Source organism: Myotis davidii, unplaced genomic scaffold (genome assembly GCF_000327345.1).
Source record: "Myotis davidii unplaced genomic scaffold, ASM32734v1 scaffold259, whole genome shotgun sequence".
Lineage (NCBI taxonomy): Eukaryota > Metazoa > Chordata > Mammalia > Chiroptera > Vespertilionidae > Myotis > Myotis davidii.
The window spans coordinates 1279177-1299979 of NW_006292687.1; positions in this window are offsets into that span (position 1 = coordinate 1279177).

A 20803-nucleotide genomic window follows, 5' to 3' on the forward strand; every position below is an offset into this window, starting at 1 on the left:
CGTAACATGTTCTCTAAAAATTAGGGTTGGCACGCAGAAGAATTTTGAGGCTGATATTTTGCTGGTTTTGCCACGCACTCACAAAAAGGTTGCCCACCCCTGTTATAGAGAAAGGGCGAATGGTGATATTAAAATATTTCTTCTAATTAATTTCCTCTCAATGTGCACAAATCCGTGCACCAGGCCACTAGTTCTAAATAAAGTATACCCTTTGAAGGCATCATATTTGGAGATTTACATATAGACCTGTGGTGCTTGCCTTCAAATCAAGTTCAGAGGCAATAAATAATTGCAACAACAGTACTCATAAAAATAATCTGATGAATTATCTCCATCCTTATTTCTGGACCTCAATTTACATCACCTATCGTGCCCCTTCACCTAATTCTGGATTAATTGTTTTTATTATTTCCCAAATCAACTTAACTATCAATAAACAGAACACTTCATCATTGGGGATACCAAAAAAGTTTACACAGTGACCTTGAGAAAATCGTGAAGGTGCTGGTGTAAAAAGCTACACCAGGTTTTACCATCTCTAAGTCATATTCATTCATAGCTCTTAGGCTTCTCAGATCTGAAATTTAAAATTATTCCTCCTTCTATCCCTAGCCCGTTTACTCTGGCTTTCCTTTTCAATGTCTAGTCTTCTGTTCCTGCCACATGGCATATTCGTAACACACTTATTCACATCAAGTTATAGATGACAGCAGTTGACAATGCTCTATGTACCTTATTAGAACAATAATCATTGATATTAGGAAATTTAAATCTTATTGTGACAGGCCTGGTAGTTTGTTTACTTCTGTAGCCAGGGGGAAGGAAGGACAATGGTATTTAAATAGAGAAATAGAGAGCTTCTTGCTCTATAATCTCTTCACACTCAGTTGAATTAAAGGCTGGCTCAGGATTCATTTGCTTCTCCTTTCACAAACAAAATTACTATGGCCTGCGAGAAGCTGCTTTTTTGTCCATCTGTGATCAATCTTTATAGCTCAAGGGGATGAAAATCTAACCCATGATTATGCAATCAGACTTGACACATAAGCAAGAGAGTCAGACACTCATTTACCAAAATGGATTGAGCAGAAAATCCCAGAGCTTTTAATGCTAATGTAGGGATACATTTTCAAGAATCCAGGCCATTCTAAGCAACGGAGAATAACTAGTCCCTAATCTCTTCAATAGCACTGGTCCCCCAAATAGGGACTGCTGGAATCCATCAAATACTCACCTCCCAAATATCACATCCTGTTGTTAAGACAGTGTTGAATTTACTACTTACCAAGGTAAGAGTGACTACTACCTCAAAAAGAGAAAAAATAGCAGTCACTATATTTATTGAGACTTTGAAGTGTGGTTACAGTGAAGAGAATTTATTAGGATTGGGTGAGAAGATCATGATATAATAGTTAAGAATTGGAGGACTTTTGAGGCAAGGGGTTAAAAGAATCTTGGGCTGTAAATTATCAGCTGATGGGTTCTATTGAAAAGTTGGGTCCTTTTAGAGATTCAGGAATAAGTCATAAACTTATTTGGAACTTTTATCTTTCTGGAAAGGCGTCTCCTAGAATAGTAAAGTTATGCTAATGAAAACAAGATGATAATCAAGTCAAGTTTATGTAGACAGTAAACTATTTGGCATACATCTTTTATTCAGGAATCTTCCCAATTTTCTGTAATCCACAAGTGCCTCATATACTAGAATAATTTTCATATTTCCTGAATCTTGTAAAGTTTCTGGTATATGGAAACGTTCAGTAATTGATGAGTAAATATAATAAATCAATCAAATTAAATCTAGGTTGTAGATGACTGAGAAAATCATCTTTTAAAAAATAGATTTTGCCACTAGAACCAGTAGAAATACTTATGGGTTAGTAAAATTTGGGAGATGAACCACAAAGAATAAGAGAAATAGCACTGAAGTGAGGGGAGAAGAAAACACAATATTTATATTTGTTTAATGTCATCAATTTTTCAAGAAGTCTTTGGCTAAGACCATCATTGCACAATAAAGGCCAGTAGAAATCAGTAATGGCACTAGCTTTTGAATGTCTTAGAATTCAGTGCTGCTATTTTTATGAGTTAAAGATATTGCTATAAGAAGGGAGGATGAAGAGCTGCTGCTCTATGTTCTCTGTGGACCTGCCAGTGGAGAGACTTTCAAGCCCAGGAATTTGGATTTTTCCTCTGTTCTTGTGTTTCCTCTAAGGAATACATCCTTTTGATAATTCTGGAGGTCCTACATTTCTGAGTTTGAAACTTTTAAAAATAATCAGTTTATTTGGATTATCCAACCTGGAAAAATATCAATAGAAGCCTAGAAGAAATCAGACATAAGATTTACTGCAATCCAGGTAGTGAGCCCAGAAAATAGAATCCCCTTCATATATGTTTTAAACAATAAGTAATAAATGGGTTAGGAAATAAATGTATCATCTGCTTTCATCTTTCTTTTTTGAATGTCTTTATGGAAATAAGGGTGAGGGTCAGGGTGGGGAAAGACTTTGCATATGCTTAAAATAGATACTCTTGTTCACTAGGCCTTGTATTTAAGCAAATATGGCCAAAATTGTGAAGGCCCTTGGAATGTGAGCCAGGTCTGAGCAAAGACCAGAGTATCTTAATTCTAGTTCACCCTGAGGTATGTAGACTGTTCAGTCATAAGTTTGTGGTACTCAAGTAGTTAAAGAAGATCAAAAGTCACCCTCCTCCAATACCTTTTCTTTGTGGTTGATTGTCAGCTGGAGTTCAATAAAAGGGGATAGTCAGTTTTCTTCATGTTCAAGATAGGACAGCCTTTGGCATACCTAGAGAGGCAGGAAAAGTCACTCTAGCTCTGTATGTAGGAATCTGGGCTTTTCCACAGGAGAAAAAAGTATATTATTTGCCTTAACTGTTCAGGTAAAGTGAAAGTCCACCCGTATACCTGAGAAATCTGGGCCCTTTTCCTAAACTGCATTAGAGAGCCAGCCCTAGCCTTTGCCATAAAGCGCTTTGTATCAAAATTGAGGATTCCATGGGTCCAGGAAGATTATGCATCAGGAGCCCACATATGTCACTTTGGGACCTTTGAATTTCCTGCCCAAAGACCTCTAGACTTGATTACAGCCCATGTTCCAATCTTCTCTGGCTCTTTCCTCCCAATGCCATGTTTTGGCTCTAGTGTGTACATTCCTAGGCTCAATGAGTTGCCACAAGGCCACCTCTTGTAAGAGGTATACACAGGTTGGACATGCGTGGTGGAATATCCATGAACATGGGCATAAGCTTTCTGACAGTTTAGTACTACGTCAGGAAAGGGAAACGGGGGATATGGGAAGAAGAAAGAGGCGATAGCTGTGTGTCAAGGATCCAGAAGCTCTGCCTCCTTTTGTTATCATTCTCCTATAAAACTCCAAGGAACTGAAGAACCCTCAATTCAGACTTGGTCTTCCTGATCATTATGAAAACATATTTGCCAAGATGAAGCATACATCATGGTTATTTAATATTTTATTAATTTGATTTAAAACTTTTAAATATTTATATATTAAGCATGAGGACCTTTAGTTCTGCTCTTTTCTTATACCCTGAATGTTAGAGGTTTGCCTGCATGTGTCAGTGTATGTGTTAAGTGATACGGATGGTGCTAGTTTGGGCAATTTAGGTAGGAGGTCTCTGTCTGTGGGATAAATGTAACTCAAGTTGGGGAAAGTATTACTAGTGAAACTCTTGCCTTCCTCCCAAAACATTAAAGGTTTTTCTTTGCTGTTAGAAAACAAACACAGGAACCTGAATTAAACCAAGTGTGACAAAGTATTAGTCTAGAAGACTAATGGATGGTGGCAAGAATGATACCTAAGTGCTGGAATTAGATCTCAGAGAGATAGAGAACTCTTTGCCAAAGGAAGTTGATTTTTATCAGACATACTTCATGTTTGGCTCTTACTATCAACAGTGGTAGTGTCTTAAAAAAGCTTTCAAGATTTGGATAGCCCAAGGCTTCTCTAACTGAATTATTTCTACTGAAATCATAGTCCATCCATCATTGGGTTTATATAGATACATTTATAAATTTTCAATTTCATGTAAAATATTATATATCCATTTATCTACATAGGGAAATTTTTTAATTTTACTAAGAAATGGCGTTTCCCTAAGGCTGACATGTAAGCTTGCCTCTGCTATTGACTGGTGACCCTATAGTGTAGGCGACAAGGCATACATTGGTGCTCTGAAGTGTGGACCAATTCTACCTGGACCATAAGAAACCAAAGACCACAACTCCTGGAGGAAATGGTCTGAGGCTCAACTACAAACACACTGACTGCCCCGCCCCAAGTCCCTGGCAACCCAGTGTCATGCTAAAACAAACTTGACATGTTTTAAGTCAACTCCGAATTCTACATTCCCTAGGTATCCGAGTTCTGTATGCACTGTATACAAAGCCACCTTATAACAAGTAGAGGGAAAGCAAAATAAAACAAAATATCCCAGTATAAACAAACAAACAAGCAAACAAAACAGAACTGCTTTCTCCTCCAAAGTATGCATTGGTAGGAAGCAAAGGAGCTACAGTAGTCCATGAGAAATGGCAGACATTTTATAAATAGTGTTTTATTAAAAATGTAAGAAGCTATCAATGATTCTGAGAAACTGGGGCAATTTGAAAACATTTGTTAATATAATTACCTATGCAGAGGCAGTGGTTGAAATATAACCTGCGATTGCTTTAGATTGCTTAGTTGGCAGGGTTAACCTTGTGGAATTAATTTTTCCCTGCACATCTAAACCTTTGGTTTCTATATAGACTGGAAATTCCTATAAAAAGAAAACATGTTTTAATTGTTGGAGACTAGCATGTACACTGTTTAAAATATCTTCTAATAGTAAGTGGCCACTGATTCCTTTGTTTAATGGTTTATCCCTTAGCTCCATTGACTTCTTTACACCCTTAAAGAAATTATATCCAAGGGAGACTTGACTATTTGTCATTAATCCTCCCTAATTACTTGCTTTACCAAATGTTTTCAAGTAGGCTCAGAGAACTCCCTGTTTAGTTGAATACACCACTGTCAGCTAAAATGGCAAAGGATGTTGGCCACTGTTTTCCATCAGTTACATGGAGTATCACGTATGTGATGGGCTCTGCAGGGGGAAAACAAGAAACACAAAAGGGATTCCCTACCTCTGTGAATATTGGAGTGTGGCTGGGTCCTAGATAAGAGCATTAAAAATGGAGAAGTCTACTCCTGTAAAATAAGGAACAGTCATTATTTCTTTTATCCCAGTGTCTACATGAGCCCAGTTCTCTCATGTTCTCTTCCTACTTCCTTCTATTTGAACTGTCCTCAGATATCTCAGTAACACAGGGAAAATGTACTAATAAGTAAGACTTTTTTCAAAAGACTACTTTAAAAAATATATTTTAATTGTACATTCAATATATTCACAGAACAAAGGGCTGACTTCTCTTTTCCTTTCATTCCTGTTCTCTGCCTTGGAGGGCAACTTTATTTCCAGCTTATTTATTTATTGAGCTATTTATTCATTTATTGAGTGTCTCTACTAATTCAGTACCCAACCCATGTCAGTCACTCTGACCCATCCTGGGCACCCAGAGTGCAGGTTATAGATAAGGAAGATTAAATGGGCTCCCAGGATGCAAAGTGAGGGGCATTTGTAGGTCAGTGGAAACTGATCCGGTATCACAGTCGAGAAAGTAATATTAATTAAGATTTGGGTCAGTAAGAACATTTCGAACCTGTGTGTTGAGTAGAGCAGAGGGTCAAGGAGTTGAAAGAAAAGGCACCTATACTGACTCTAGAGGGCCAAATTAAAAATGTTAGCTGGTGTTCTCCACTCTTCCTCCAGGGAGCTTGACTGATAATGTGGAATTGAAATGCATCACTCCCAGTCTGTGGGCCATTCTGATCTGACAAAGCAGGGCTACCCACTGTGCTAAATGCCTCCCATTATTTCTCTGCCCTCATTCTCGGATACAACTGCTTTCCAATTAATATCTTGGGTGCATTATAAGTTAGCACTAGATGCCAGTCATTCAGTAAAAAGACAGGCTTAAACTGGACTCAGCAGTGAACAATTTTTTTTTGGATAACTTTATAGATTCCTCTTTTTTTTTAAGTTAGCCAAGACTTCCTTTTGTTTTATAGATTTTACTGCCTCCCAAGACCTCCAATCAGCGTTTACAACTCTGTTTTCACTTACGTTACGTGATGGGTTTGCTGTCAAGTTTCTGTTTGCCCTTCCAGACCTACTCTCCATGCTTTTCTCTCTGCTCTGTACCCTCGGAGGCTGAATTATCTGAACTCTACACATAGAACCCTTAACTTTCTGGCTCCCGCTTAGATCTGCCCCCTGGGAAGCACAAGGAGGAAACCAGTGGTTATTCCTCTATTTTCTTCACTGTTACTAAATGCTGAATAAATGCTCACTGCTCCAGATGGTGGAAGAGGAGGCAGAGGTGAGAAGGTAGAAGGGAGAAGAATACTCTCCATACAGCCACTCTCTCCAGGTCTCAGTAATTATTTCTTTTCTTTGAACCCTCATATTTACTAAAGGAGTAACTAACTTCAGGGCATTTCATTATCCCTTCTGCTATTACTTAAATGCCTTATAAACTATTCATGTTTTAAAATCCCCTAAATTAATCCAATTGGAATATATTTCTGTTCTTGTTGTGATTCTGACACAAAGGGAAACCAAGTTAGAGATGGTTGGCCAGAAATTTCTTAGAGGTGATGTGGTAGAGGCAACTGCATTGTCATGGAAAAAGATCATGACTCACACTTGCTGTGTAACCTTGGTTGATGTACCTAATCATTCTGTACCTGAGCTTCATTCTCTGTAAAATGAATGAATTACTTTTCAGGTTTCCTATGAAAATATAATTTAAGAAAAGTGGTAAGCAGAGTACCTGGGCAGATCAAAGTTCTTATCCTGATAGCTAGCAATCAATCCAGCCATTCAGGTGTCAATGAAGCCAGTAATCCAGTTTCTACCATTATTGAAGCAGGCTTCTCTCAAAGGCTTGGCCACTCAGTGATTTCTTGCATTCTTAACCTGAGGTAGATAGGAATTCATTGATTCAACTAATATTTATTGATTGCCTATTACCCAAATGACATCAGGTAAAGAACTGTGGAGAATTAAAATAAGAAGTCTTATTTCTCAAGAAGCTTGCATTCTATTAGGAAGAGGGAGACAAAGAAAATTATCACCAACTGAAGTCATCTTAGCTTCTCTCAGGATTTTAGATATTCAGGTAGGAAGCTAAATACCACAGAAAAATAGGATTACAGGAAATGTCAAAGGGGCAGACAGGTTGTCAACAAACTAGAATGCAAAATAGTTAAAGGAAGAAATTTCTTTAAGTCCAAAAGAGATTATCTTTATTTCTTTATTTGGAAGATTTTATCTTTAAATGCAAGCCATAGCTGATCCTTAAGCTCATTTTCAGAACACCTACTCTAAGAAAGCAGGTGTAACTTCTAGTCCATAACTGACTGCCCATCCACTCAGCAAGCCAACCTACTTTTAATTAATGTGTTACTTAAATGATACAAAGAGTGCACCCAGCATTTAATCCTATTTTAGATATGAAGGGTTCTCTGATTTACCTTCAACTGCAAATTTAAAATATCTACTCCATTATCCTTGTTTTGGTTGGTCACTGGTAGATGATTTTCTAAAAACAACAGTTCACAGTTATAAGGGTCCATGCTGCACTCCTGGCAAGAGAGCATTTGATTAATTTATTTGGAATCTCAGTATTTTCTGCAGCTAAATGGGAAAATGTTGATTTCTTCACAAATAATTCCTACTTTCATCCAACTTTAATACTAAGCCATTAAAGATACATTAATATCCTTAAAGCCTATTCATCCTTGTGAGAAACATGGGGAATGCAAGTTCTTCAGAGAGAAAATTGTTTCTGATATCATGTCAAATAAAAAGAACCCAGTTTCTGCCTGGATACGAGCAGTTTGACCAGAATATACATAATTGCTAGTCTCTTCAGAATTTTCTGAATTTGCTATGAATCCTTGTATATAAAGGAACAAAAGTAAAGGCCTTTGTTTCATATAATTGATTTTGGAGAGGAAGGGAGAGAGAGAGAGACATTGATTGACTGCCTCCTGCATGCCCTACACTGGGGATTGAGCCCACAACCCGGGCATGTACCCTGTCCAGGAATTGTACCACGACCTCCTGGTTCACAGGTCGATGCTCAACCACTGAGCCAAGCCACCAAGGCAAGGCCTTTGGACTAGTTGATACTGAAGAAATCTGGTCATGTGAATAGGGATGGGACAATTGTTTCACATGGCCTCCTGCTTGCCCTAGTAGTTGGAGTGAGTGTCATGGGTCCAGCTTACTGCTCTCTGAAACGCTTGTGAGTGTGCTCCGATGTGTGAGTTTGAACATTAAAGGCACTCATAAGTAATTTCGCAAGTCAGGAACTGTAGGCTCCAGTGCTTTCCTAGGAATACAATTCCCCATGTATTACATATCCATTATTATTAAAGACCAGCAATACAATTCCTACATCTACTATAGATAGTCTATATGGGAATATAAACAGACACAGTACACATTCACAAACACAGCCATATACAGACATAGATGCACAGGAATGCACACATACATATGACAAGTGCACACACACAGACACAAAAAAACAAACAAACACAAGTGCTATTTTCCGTTTTCCCAGAATGATATGTTTTGAGTGATGTAAATCATATGACAGGGTGATACTAGGCATCAGAGATGAAAAGCCAGTTGGTTGTAAGATTTTATCATATATTCCAAGCCGGTAGGAGCTTTGGCTCTCAAACAGTATGACTGAGGCAGGACTTATAAATAAACCAATGGAAGTTGTAAATCAACCAATGGAAGTTGTGAGAGTTTACTGTTGCTTCAGCCATTTCCCCACAAGAAAACCTTACTGGCACATAGCTGACATTGCCAACTACAATGCCCTAAACCCTAACACAGCCCACATTCAAGAGCCAGTCATATCTGAATAAATGCCTTGAAAGACTGTCTCCATTCATGACTGATGAGGCTGAGTCCCTGAACTTTGTGTCCTCATTTGTTTCTGTGCTACTGAGGAACTTTATTAGGACAAAGGATCTTAGAACTTTATAAGGGGAATGGATCTTAGATATCAATCAAATAGATAAGTGCTCTCCTTTTCAAGGTAATACAGCCAAAGCTCTAGCAGGTAAAGTGCCTTATGAACAGCATCACCACTGTAGCTTGATTCCTTTGGAATTCCAGGATCCCCTCCCCACCTTGAGACCCATTCAAAGGTGTGAACACCATGCTAGCGCCTTTCACAATATATGACATAATTTACTTAATTATCACAGCAATCTCATGAGGTGGATATAATCCTATTTTACAGCTTGGAAATGACCTAACTGGTAAATAGAGGGGTGCAGACTGGAACCTAGGTCTCCACATTACCTTTCCAGTGAGAGATTCCTGCCAAAACTGACTCTCTGGAGTCATCAATTAAAATGCAAATACACCCGGGAATTATAGTCTTAGAAGGCAATATCCCAGCTACTAATCCTGCTTTAGGGAGGATTAGGTGACAACTCCGTGAGTGTAAAAACTGGACTCTGTAGCTGTGCTTAAAGGCAGATTTTGATAGCAAAATGGCAAAGTATAAACCACTTATTTCATAGCTTTGCCTTGAGCTATTCCTACTCTGTGTACCCATCAACTGTGTAGCAGCTTGGTAGAGGAGCAGATGAGAAATCCATTGCCAGATAAGAGATAGGTCTTTCATTGTTGGAGAATACGAGCCCACCCCTGATCCATACCATCGCACCAGAGCCCCATTTAGAAACGGGTTTGTCCTGAAATCTTCAGAGAAAGCCCATTTTCTGGTGAATAGGACGAGGCCCCTTCAGGCAGTCTCATCACTTTGTGGCCTCTATGATGATAATATATTTGTGCCTAATCCATAATTAACTGGGAAGAGCATGATATTAATTATTTTGCTCAATGGTTAATCAGTGGGGTGTTTCCCGCCTGCATCCGGCTCCTTGTGCACTAACCTGTCAGCCTCCAGTAATTGTTGCATGAGCAGGTTTGGGTGAACGTCTCCAAGGAGGACCAAGTCTCCTGTTCCATTAGTGGGAACATATATAGATCATTTTCAGCGCTAATCTAGGGCTAAAATCAATTATGTCTCTTGTATTTAAAAATTAAATTGACTCGCCATGGGAGTAGGATGAAGGAAAAATACATTCCTCCTATTATGTGTAATTACAATTGTAAAACATTTCCTTCGGAATGTAATTGCTGCCTGCAGAGGCTTGGAGTGCTTAGTGGAAACGATGGGCTTTCTTTCAGGTTTTTCTTCAGGCTTTTGTTCCCCGCCCCTCCCCTCCCAAGAACTCTTTCTTCCTCTTCATTTTAATGCTATTATAACACTGTGAGGTCCTCGAAGGCTTCTCAACTTACAAAGAATCTCAAATGTCCTTTAGGGCAAAGGGAGCAAAAGCCAGGGTAGAAAAAGGAGAGCACTAATTATGCCTGTAATCTATATGATGCAAATTTCACTCTTAGTCCTGTTTACTTAGTGTTTACTGTGTGGCCAGGCCCGAGTTAGGTGCTGTGGGAAGCACACACAAATGACACGATCTCTATTATCAAGGCCTTTGGTTTTGATGAATGACCCAAGTGTAAGTTATATGAAAATAAGCAGCTATTTAAAATATATATAATTAGAGATATGATTACTTAACCAGTGATAGACATGCCAGTGCTTTAGGAGGTCAGTAAATTAGGAGGTCACAGGATTGATTTTGAGTCTCTCTTAAAACTCAGTTCTCAGACTTGACTTCTTTCCTCTGCCAGAAATGTCATCATTTCTCATAACTGCAACACCCCCACTTCAGGAGTATTTTGGTTGCAAAACAGTAACCAACTCTAAATGGAACCAGGATTGTCATCATAGGAAAGGGTCATGTTAGGGTTTTAAAGACCTAAAACTAGAAGTCTGTCGGAGTCACCCTCCAGGAATTGCACTTTATTGATTCATTTTATTAAGAAAGGTGCTGAATAAAAACAAATCTGATTCCTTCAAGTTCCAAAAATTATATATTCCTTCACTGTTGATTTTGACTGGGTTTAGCCAGACCCAGGCAATGAGTTTTCAAGGCACATTGACTGGCCATCAGTCAATGAAAAGAAGAGGCATGGTTAGTTTGCAAAATTCATAGTTTGACTCTCATGGAAATACACTATCACAAGAAAACCCCATGATTAACTAAGAGAAAGGTAAACAAACTGCTTGAGTTAAAAAAACAAATATCCTAACATACACCAATAGTGAAACCTCATTTGGCAATGCAATTAGGTCAACTGTATGTATGTTCATTGTCCTTGACAAAGTAGTGACAATGCTGTACATCTCTAACTACTTTTAAGTTCGTAGGAAGACATAGTAATTGGAGTAGAAATAATAACGGTGGTATAAGTAGCAGTAATAGTTGTCACCAGATAATCAGATTTCTCCTTTGCTAGTGGGAGTGGGTGGCTTTTGGGGTGCTTCTGAAATAAGAATTTTCAGAAGCTTCCACTGGAGAATGAGATGTGGAGAAAGACTTTATTTGCATGGAGTTACATTTCTTGGGCTGCAAAAATCCCAGGTCCCTTAAACCAGTCCTGAGCGAGGGGCAGCTGGAATTCCAGTGGAGCCAAAAGCAAGGCCAGTGTCCACGGAGTCCGTTCCATGTTGCACCGAGTCTAGTTCAGTATCAGTTAATTAAAGTCCATCAGTCCATCTTATGGATTCCACATGGTGGTGACCCACGTGGGTGCAAGGGAGCACCTCCCCCTGCAACAGGGGTCCCAGGAGCCTGGTGCTCCAGAGAATAAAAACCAAGAGAGCATGTGCTCCTTTGTTCAGAAGTTTAAATATTCAGGCTTCACACTCTTGCAGTGGCCATGCCTATTCTGGCCACTGATTCCCTTCCAGATGTGAGTGGACAGGTAAGCATCTTCCCATGTTACTCCGACCTTACTGGGCATACCTCTGAACTGCCTTTGTCCAGTCCTTTCCCCCACTGATTAGTGGGGAACAAACTCGGAGAGTGTTAGCAAAGTTGTATAAATGACATGCCTATATTATCTAGTTCCCTTGACTCCTTTCCTGTTAAATAATAGGTAACTATAACAGTTTCAATAGTGATGATTATAATAGTTTAGAATTAATGAAAAATTACTAAAACAATCTGTAGGTACCAATTGGTATAAGATTATAGATGATATAACCATTTCACTCACCCTTATTGTAATTTAGGAGGTATTGAGCCATCCCAAGATGCCAATTCTGGTTCACCTAAGCTAATCTAGGGAGTCTCATCACTTCTATGGCTGTGACAGTGAAAGCCTGTGCCAATCAGTGCAAGTCATTCCTCTGGCCACTGAGACAGTCAGCAAGTTTCAAAAGTAGACAGGCAGTATGGCACCGAGAAACACATTTGATAATTATAAAACTTGGCCTTCTTTCCCCAAACTCACTGAAACTTGTGACAAAGGAGGTGGGTCAATTTGGTATTTCCAGTCACTTTGTGACCAGGTTGAAGATGAAGCTGGCATTCAGAAGATGGCAAAGGCAGTGAGAAAAAAATAAACTAATGGAGCCAAAACTTTGGTAGAATTGAGCCTGCAGGGACCTATATATAAATCCTAAACTTTCTACCATGTGAGCAAACAGCGACTCCTTTTGTTTAAAATAGTTTGACAAGGGTTTATTATTTATTATCTACAATGACAAACATCTTAATTGGCATATATAAATAAGTGCATCACTTGGTTTTACAAGCTGCTTCTATACTCTTTATTTATCTTGATTTTATATAGCAATCTTTGAGTTAAATGTGCAGATATGCTTATTTTATAGACGAGAATTTAGAGGCTCAAAGTGATTAGACCACGTCAGTAAAATAAGTGCATCTAGGGTTTTAGCTTATGAGTTTGGAATTTCATCACAATGTTCTTTCTGCAGACGTTACTAAATTGGTTAGTGGAGGCATCACTAAGTTCATAGAAAGCACAGGGCAACCTTTTGTTTGTAAATTTATTGAACCAGTGAGTTGGTTAGGTCCTTCTTAGCAAAATTGAGAAGTCTGAGACTGAAATGTAGGAAAGGGAAGGGAAATGATTGATCCCATCCAGCATTCTCTGAGATTGTGATTTCTCTAGAGTAAATCTTTTGTATAGTTTTGTCCCTAATCTGTGCCTTTTGTCACTATTTTTAGTAACACATGTATGTCTCATACTTTCCCAAAATGATCAAAAGGCCTTTCAGTTAGTCCTGTACCTTCCTGTCAAGAATAAAGTGTTAGATAAACTCATTAACTCTGAAGCATTAGAGGCTTAATTAAAATGCAAATCCTACCCAGAGAGATTTGCATTTCAATGAAGAAGAATGAAGAGGAGGATACTTACCTTAAAAGAATAAAGCAGTACTTGAGGTATTTCAAGCATCAGGAAAAAGATTATTTTGGAGCAAGGATGTTTTATCATCACTTTACAAACTACATTATTAAGTAAGTGACTACTTAATTCAATATATAGTCCATCTAAAAGGAGGGCATTAATTATCATAGTTAATGTCTTCAATGAACAAATATAAAGACATGTTTAGAGCCCTGGATATAAATGTGGATAGGAGTAGAGTTTAAGGTATGAGCCACATACACAATTCCATATTATCAGATACTTGGAAAAATTAATGGGTTTAGATTAGTGGTCGGCGAACTCAGTAGTCAACAGAGCCAAATATCAACATTCTCAATCCTCGACACTACATCTTGTTTCACTCCACAAAGTTCCTAAAATTAATTTAATAAACTTTACTTAAAGTTTTAAGTCAACTTCGCACCGTACATGCGGCCCGCACGTGGTATTTTGTGGAAGAGCCACATTCAAGGGGCCAAAGAGCCGCATGTGGCTCATGAGCCGCCGTTTGCCAACCACTGCTATAGGGGCTGAAATTGGTACTGGTGCCCTATTTGACCTCTTTCAGTCAGGGGACTTGGGAGGTCATAGTTACTCCAAATAAATTATTTTATGCCTTGTGAGCCTGCATTTCCACCTCCCATCTTCAGCATTGATTTTTTTTTTCTTTTTTAGTGTTAATGTAAGCAGATATGTGTGTGATGTGTGTATCTTTCCCTTAGGTGATATATTGGTCCTTTCTAACTATGAGCATCTATCCGATCTGTTGTTGCTGCTTTTGGAAGAGAGACTGAAACATTAAGATATGAAATGAATGTCACCATTTGCCAAGCAGGAAGAGGAAATAAGGCATTCAGTCATTCAGTGACCAGTACCTTTACATTATATGCTTGTGTTTGTGTGTTTGGTAGGTTGGTTGGGGGTTTTTTGTTTGTTTTGTGCACTTCAAGACATTTCCTGTCATTTAATTTCTGTCATTAAATTTTGACCCTAGTATTTCAAACTTATTTGATGTTGGAAAAATTGCTTAATCTTTCTGCCTCAGTATTTCTGTGTAATATGGAAATAATTTTGCATAATGGTTCCCCCTTGGATTAAATAGTATGATAACAGTAAAGTACCTAGAAGTGTATGACACATTGTGTACTTAACTAAATTTTGACACTTGTCTATGTCTTTTAAAGAAATCTGCTCCTATTCATACAAGGGCAGCCAAAATTTATATAAATGTGGAGAAAAAGATAAGTCAAAACTTTATGATAAGCAGGTGTGACTTCCATCTCTTAGTAGGTGCCACTGAGGCACCTATATTGTACCCTAGGCTGAATGACATAATGTTGAAGTCCTGAGGACATTATGAGATTTAGTCACTTGATTCAATCTGGAATTAATTATACTGGACTTATGACCTCCTTTCCTGCTTTGTACCCCTTTTCTAGTGGAGGTAGGGCTCCATGTTATAAATTATATTTCACTTGGCCAAGGACCTGCCACCTTGCATTCTCTTTCTATTTTACCTGAGGAGAGATCTTGTCACCAGTGACCCACATTCCCAGGCACATCTTGAGGCATTACTAAGTATGGATTCACCACGGAGGACTCTATTTCTGGCCTCTAAGCCCTGAGTATTATTTTCAGCAATTTGAAATAAGCAAACACATTAGTCATCATTAGGTTTGACAACAGCTTCACAAATACCTCAGGGACTACCTTACCTAGGAATCTTTATACTGAATTACAGGGCTACTGCTGTATTACAGACCCAGCATAAGGACATGTCTCTTCTGTCCCTAGCAGGTACTACCTCCTTCTGTTTTACACCATATTATGATAGTTAAGCTCTGACATGTCTTATAGCTAAGAGCTTTGGATTTCTGACTTGTGGTGGAATGACATCTTGCTGCAGGAGTTTCTTAGTTCGGCTGCCTTTCTCAAAACTTAAATTTATCATAAGTAGCCACTGAGTATTTAGCTGTTTACTTCATTCAAGTAAGAAGTCAGAGGAGGTTTTAAATTTGCTTTCCTGAGAGACATCTCTCACAGTAGCTCAACTTTTCTGTTAGTTTTGCTGACTCTCTAAACAGTGCCTTGATTTTGGATTGGATTGAATTTGTGTGATTTCCCCAAGGGAGTCAGGTACATGTGGATTACGTGGGTCAGGACTTAGGTTTCTCTGCTGGTAAACCAGAGGGAAACAGACTATCCTCAGAGACCCTTGGGGATGCAGGGGCTGGGGGGGGGGAAGGTGGAATCAAGTTAAATGTTGATAAGAACAGAACTAATAAGTCTTACAAGGTCAGAGGCTATAATCTGGGTCTACATGATGATATATAAGGTTTCTTTATTTCAAGTGTTGAGAACTATAGAAAACCCATGCTGAAAACAGCTGGAGAGGAAGAAAAGAGAGGCGGAGGTGGGGGTAGAGAGTTGAGTTTTGCTGTCATTGTTCTGCTGGCCTGGCCCATTATGCTAAGGGCAAACTAGACACATCTAAACAATTGTCTACAGATGAGCTAACTCAAAATTGAGCAGATTTTCACAAATAACAATGTCATGGAGTGTACAAGCTCAGATGGGGGATATTCTTTTAGAGGAAAGTAGGAAAGGTTCTGCATTTTCTACTGTCCTGGAGACTTTAGGACAATGGTTACTTACCTTGTTTGCCTAGTAGAATCACTTGTGGAATTTCTCAAAAATATGATTCCTGGGTCCCACCTCAAAAGAAAGATTCTAGTAAAATTGATCTTTTGTATGCACAGGGCATACTATTGTTTAAAAGCCTCCCAGATGATTCTTATAAAAAGCCAAGGTTATGAGCTCTGATCTAGAAGGAAGGCAGACTTAGATGAATTCTAGTTCTATTCTTACATGAGAACAAACCTCTGCAGGAAAAAAAATCATATTCTCTTTGGTGGAGATATACAGTTCACAGATCAAATTTTATCATGTTTCTCACATAGCCAAATATCCTTCAGGCTTTCAATCAGTTTTAATCTAATAGATATATTTCAGGCAATATTAAGTAGATCAATAGTCTATCCTGATTCAACTAACTGGATAATTATTCAGTTGTTCAATTCACTAGACAGAATCTTAAGCCATATAGAATAGAGACTATATTTTTAAAAGATTGGTAATGCACAATAATGAAAAAGAAATTACTGGGAGCCTATTATTTTAATTGATTAATATGACAAAATGATGAAACCCAGGCTTTTAAAAATACTCATAGCTCATTCCTATAATGTAGAAATATTCTGACCTAGAAAAGATCGTGGGTTTCAATTGCTCAATAATGAAAGACAATGAAGTGAAGACAACATCACATAGCTCATTTCCCCTCCTCATCATGTCTTGGAAGACTGGAATCATCAGAAATGACAATTCCACAGCCCTTCCTGGCTTTTATATGTGAATCTCATTTTCACTGAATTTCTTCTTGGATAGCCAGTGATGGTGTTCAGGGTCTCTTCACCAAATAAATGAGTCTTGTGTGGATGTATTTCTAGGACAATAAAACCTCATTAACTTAGCAGATGGCATGGCAGAATTAGCCTAGAATATGGAGAACTGAATTCTGGTAAGAGGATAACTTTAATATCATTGAAGTGACTTTGGCTGGGTTCTGTAATCTCTCAGAGTCTCATTTTCTAATTTATATTTGGGGTCAATAAGGCTTGTCCTGCCTATCTTGCAAATTCCTGCTAACACCAAACGACAGAGGTCCAGCCACTGAAGATTGATCTGGGCTCAGATGGTTCCATCCACTGTTCACCTCCCCTGTGCTAGGCATTATGCTTTCATCTGGGGATTCTCCTCTGATCCAACACAGCCCTTGGGCATTGTGATGACACTTCTCATCCCGATCCTTGCTGTAGTGTTTTGGCCTCGACAGTTCTCAGGCCAAAGATGAACCACCAGGCCACTTGCAGGGATGGGTCCCAGACAGCCAAGGCCCTGGACCCAAACAGTAACTTGTATTCCTGTTTTTCATCTTGTCAGAATTCTCCTCTTTCCAGCCAAGTCTTATTCTCCTCTTTCTACCACAGTCTAAGCTTCAAATCCACTAGAAGTTCCCATCAACCACCATGCTTCAAAAATGAAATAAAATAAAAAGCATTTGTTCTTTCTCAGTTCTAATTATGCTTATTAGAAACTTAAAGATCAGCATTTCCTTTAAATGTGGGGGCTGGTGCTTTAATTTCCTCCAGGTTACTCTTTTTTAAATACAACAGAAGGTGTTTTTATTTGTTTTGTTTTCTCAAATGAGTAACAAAACAGAATATTTTCAAGCCTTACCTCCAGTTTATTCCCCAATCTGCTTAAATCCCAGCATGTCTTAGAGTATATGCTGGCTCTGACCTGTCGCTGAACATGGATTTGAAGATTCAATGGAATAATATATGTGAACTATGAAATACATATTGATGAAATAGTTTTGAAATTGCAAAGTGTGATGAAAATGAATCTACATGGACATTTTTTAGTATCCACCTCATACTTGAGTAAAGCTGACAAGATAGTTGAACTCTAGACTGTTTAGAAATGGGAACACTCACATATGCATATGTGCACATACCACAGACACACAGACACAGACACAGATAACAGTGCAGATGCTTCATTTCCCAGATGCCAAAATTGTCTGAGTTAGGTCCAGAAATCTGTTTTATAGCTTCATTCACTTTTGTATGCTATGTGGTAAAAAGATTTCTTAGGCATAATTGTGAGCAAACACAAGAGGGCAGACACAGAATTGCACTTAGGTGTCATTCCTTTGCCAAAGCTATCAGTAGTACATTGCAAGACTGTAGGAAGAACATAATATCTGACTGTCTCTCTTTTGCTGATGTTATAAAATGTTACCAATCAATGAGTACATCCAGTAATTCACTGGGGTTGCAAAAGAGTGACATTTTAATCACATTTTATTTTTCTTTATGAATTATAATAACTTTATAAGGAGAGTTATTATACTATTATAATAATATAATAATTATTATACTATTTCATAACCTGGTGGAACAATGCATGTAGAAAAGTTAGAATGAACGTTTGGTAGGTTTTTAAAATTTAACCACTTGTTTTTCTCATAATGTAAGTTTTAAAATATCATTAGGAATTCATAAATTAAAAATATTTGCAAATTGTTAATACACTGCAATGCTTATTATTTAAGTGAAAATATTTTGGAAACTGAAATGAGAATTTCTCCAAAAGACTGCCTGCCTTCCTTCCTTCCTTCCTTCCTTCCATCCTTCCTTCCTTCCTTTTTGTCTTCTATTTATTTTCAAGCCCTTAGAAAGGATGTTCATTGCTACTGGTTGGTTATTTTTACTAGGCCATTGAGTGGATAGGGTCAGACTCTACATGCAAATTTTGAGTTCAGGTTGATATTTTCAAGTTCAGGACCACAGAATTATATATATATTGATTTTTAGAGAGAGAAGAATGGAGAAGGAGAGTGAGAAACATCAATGGGAGAGTGAAACATCAATTTGCTGCCTCCTGCCCGCCCCTACTGGAGATCTATCCCACAACTCAGGCATGTGCCTTGACCAGGAATCTAATAGGCAACCTTCTGGTGCAAGGGATGATGCCGAAATGAGTAAGCCACACCAGCCAGGGAGGAACTACAGGATTTTTAACTTAACTAACTTAAATACTAATTTAAATGTTCTTTATTCTACACAGAGAAAAATGGGTTCTCAAGAGCAATGGGGGTGATAGAATTAGAACATCCAATAATTATACATTAACTTTATTTCCCTTTTCACGTATAAGAGTATCTGAACAATAATTCTAATCCAAACAACATTAATAATGATTCTTAAAACACTTTACAATTTCATTTATTATCACCATTATTATTAGTAGTAGTATTTTTTGCTCATACATTTGCCATTCTCTTCTGGTTATGCTGAGTTAATATTTTCAAGTACACTGTATACTGTTTCTATGTGTGGTTTCATTTTTATTGTGGAAAGATTTTTCTTGATTTATTGTTTTTGTATTTCTTCTGGCTTTTGTGTTGTTGTTTTTCCTTGGTTTGATTTTCTTCTTCATGGACTCCAATTAGTTGTATATTGAATCTTCATTGACTCTCTTTGATATTTGTCACATTCTCTCAAGTATATTTACCTACTTATTTTTTTATTTAAACCACTTTTTTATTTTTACCTTCTATTTATTTCATGTATTATTTGATTTACTTATTCATTATTTTGGGTTTTTCCCCCCAGTTAATCTTTGTTTCTAAAGTGATTCTTTAATTTTTCTTCTAATTATTCTCTTAATTCTGTTAACTCATGTCTGTTTTTCTAATGATGATTTATATTATTAAGTTCATATCATTTGAAAGCTAATTTTGAAATACTATATTGAAGTTTTCTATATTTTAATAGTATATTGCATCACATTAAACTTACACAATGTTTTCTGTCAAATATAAATCAATTAAAAAAACAGTGCATTGATATATATCTTTTTGGCCTGTTTTATTTTTTATAGGAATATTTTTTGTTTCTCATTCTCTTTATTCTTACATAAACTTTGCATGGAATTTGAACTTAATGTTTTCTTGATACCTTATTCATAATTTTAAACCAGTTTGCTTTAAACTAAAAAGAAGCAGGGTTCAAAATTGGCTTTCTAGCTATTGAATTTAAGCATCATTAGAAATATAGGCTTTTATTTTTTGAGGGTTTTGGGGGCTCTGTTTCATATCAGACTTTTATTTGGATCTTCACTTTTCTTACCATCTCATGTCCTTGTCCTACTCAGTTTCTCCTTAATGTGATGTTAAGACCAGGGTTGGGGGAACCTGCTACAGAGTTTTAAGAGTACATGGAGCTAGACTGTCATCTCTGCCTTGACCCATTATTGGTATGTGCAAAAATCCCACTATTTTCAACTATTGTTCTCAGTTGGCTTGCCATGTTTTCCAATGAATACCCGTTGGCTATTTTTTGTTATTATGACTTACTGCTTCTAAGACAGCCGTGGGCAAACTACGGCCCGCGGGCCGGATCCGGCCCGTTTGAAATGAATAAAACTAAAAAAAAAAAAGACCGTACCCTTTTACGTAATGATGTTTACTTTGAATTTATATTAGTTCACACAAACACTCCACCCATGCTTTTGTTCCGGCCCTCCGGTCCAGTTTAAGAACCCATTGTGGCCCTCGAGCCAAAAAGTTTGCCACCCCTGCCCTAAAACACTCCCCTGCCAGCCTGATTGCTGCTTAACTGCTCCTCTGCCAGCCTGATCACCCCCAACTTCCCTCCTCTGCTGGCCAGGTCATCCCCCA